This window comes from Arachis hypogaea, chromosome 3 (genome assembly GCF_003086295.3).
Source record: "Arachis hypogaea cultivar Tifrunner chromosome 3, arahy.Tifrunner.gnm2.J5K5, whole genome shotgun sequence".
NCBI classification, from domain to species: Eukaryota; Viridiplantae; Streptophyta; class Magnoliopsida; order Fabales; family Fabaceae; genus Arachis; species Arachis hypogaea.
The window spans coordinates 18,795,292-18,797,612 of record NC_092038.1 but is presented as its reverse complement, the minus strand read 5'-3'; the positions used below and the strand labels follow the sequence as shown (position 1 = coordinate 18,797,612).

Below are 2,321 nucleotides of genomic sequence, written 5' to 3'. Positions count from 1 at the left end.
TAACTTTCTTACTCAGCTGGCCTACTTGTGCCTCCAAATTTCTAATGGAGGATCTTGTTTCATTCATGAAACTGAAAGTGGCTTTGGACAGATCAGAGACTATATTAGCTAAATTAGAATTATTTTGTTCAGAGTTCTCTGTCTGTTGCTGAGAAGATGATGGATATGGCTTACTATTATTCAGCCTATTGCGTCCACCATTGTTAAAACCTTGTTGAGGTTTTTGTTGATCCTTCCATGAGAAATTTGGATGATTTCTCCATGATGAGTTATAGGTGTTTCCATAAGGTTCACCTAAGTAATTAACCTCTGCCATGGCAGGGTTTTCAGGATCATAAGCTTCTTCAGAAGCTACCTCTCTAGTACTGTTGGATGCATGTTGCAATCCATTCAGATTTTGAGAGATCATGTTGACCTGTTGAGTCAACACTTTGTTCTGAGCCAGTATGGCATTCAGAGCATCAATTTCAAGAACTCCCTTCTTCTGAGGGACCCCATTATTCACGGAATTCCTCTCAGAGGTATACATGAACTGGTTGTTTGCAACCATGTCAATGAGTTCTTGAGCCTCTTCAGGCGTTTTCTTCAGGTGAATAGATCCACCTGCAGAATGGTCCAGTGACATTTTCGAAAATTCAGAGAGACCATAATAGAATATATCTAATAGGGTCCATTCTGAAAACATGTCAGATGGACATCTCTTGGTCAGCTGCTTGTATCTTTCCCAAGCTTCATAGAGGGATTCACCATCTTTTTGTTTGAAAGTTTGAACATCCACTCTCAGCTTGCTCAGCTTTTGAGGAGGAAAGAATTTATCTAAGAAGGCAGTGACCAGCTTATCCCAGGAGTCCAGGCTATCCTTAGGTTGTGAATCCAACCATATTCTAGCTCTGTCTCTTACAGCAAAAGGGAAAAGCATGAGTCTGTAGACTTCAGGATTAACTCCATTCGTCTTTACAGTATCACAGACTTGCAAGAATTCAGTTAAAAACTGATAAGGATCTTCAGATGGAAGTCCATAAAACTTGCAGTTTTGTTGCATTAATGCAACTAGTTGAGGCTTAAGCTCAAAGTTATTGGCTCCAATGGCAGGAATGGAGATGCTTCTTCCATCAAACTTGGATGTTGGCTTTGTGAAATCACCAAGCATTCTCCTTACATTATTATTATTATTTTCGGCCATCTCTTCCTCTTGTCCGAAATTTTCTAAAAGGTTGCCTCTGGATTGTTGTAATTTAGCTTCTCTTAATTTTCTCTTCAGAGTCCTTTCAGGTTCTGGATCACCTTCAACAAGAGTGCCTTTATCCTTGTTCCTGCTCATAAGAAAGAGAAGAAAACAGGAAAAGAAAGAGGAATCCTCTATGTCACAGTATAGAGATTCCCTTATGTTAGTAGAAGAAGAAAGGGGTAGAAGAATGAAGGAGGAGGTTCGGATTTGGATGAAGAGAGGTGAAGAGAAGTGTTAGTAATTAAATAATTAAATAGAATAAGAAAAGAGAAGAGAAATTTTCGAAAATAATTTTGAAAAAATGGTTAGTGATTTTCGAAAATTAAAGATGAGATGAGATTAAAATTAGAATTTAAAACAATTAAAAAGAATTTTTGAAAAAGAGGGGGAGAATTTTCGAAAATTTAGAGAGGGAAAAGTAGTTAGGTGGTTTTGAAAAAGATAAGAAACAAACAAGGAGTTAGTTAGTTGATTGAAAAAGATTTGAAATCAAATTTTGAAAAAGATAAGAAGATAGGAGGTTAGATAAGATATTTTGAAATCAAATTTTGAAAAAGATAAAATTTTTGAAAAAGATAAGATAAAAGATAAAAAGATATATTTGAAAAAGATAAAAAAAAGATTTAATTTTAAAAATTACTTAACTAACAAGAAACTACAAGATAAGATTCTAGAATTTAAAGATTGAACCTTTCTTAACAAGAAAGTAACAAACTTCAAATTTTTGAACCAATCACATTAATTGTTAGCTAATTTTTCGAAAATTGGATAAAAAGATAAGAAAAAGATTTTGAAAATTTTTTGAAAAATATTTTTTTGAAATTTTCGAAAATAAAAAAAAATGAAAAAGATATGATTTTTGAAAAAGATTTTGAAAAGATAAGATTTTTAAAATTGAAATTTTGACTTGACTTGTAAGAAACAACTAATTTTTAAAATTTTTTGACCAAGTCAACCCAAAATTTCAAAATTTTGGAGGAAAATAAGGAAAAGATATTTTTGATTTTTAAATATTGAATGAAAAACACAAAAATGACCCAAAACATGAAAATTTTGGATCAAGACACAAGATGCATGCAAGAATGCTATGAAT

At 32.9% G+C, this 2,321-nt stretch overlaps 1 non-coding gene across 1 annotated transcript; it reads left to right on the top strand.

Moving 5' to 3' along the window:
• Nucleotides 1-683: 683 nt before the first annotated feature.
• Nucleotides 684-787, top strand: LOC112793537 (small nucleolar RNA R71). Its single transcript, XR_003198226.1, has one exon. It is a non-coding gene; the product is annotated as a small nucleolar RNA R71 (small nucleolar RNA).
• Nucleotides 788-2,321: the final 1,534 nt, after the last annotated feature.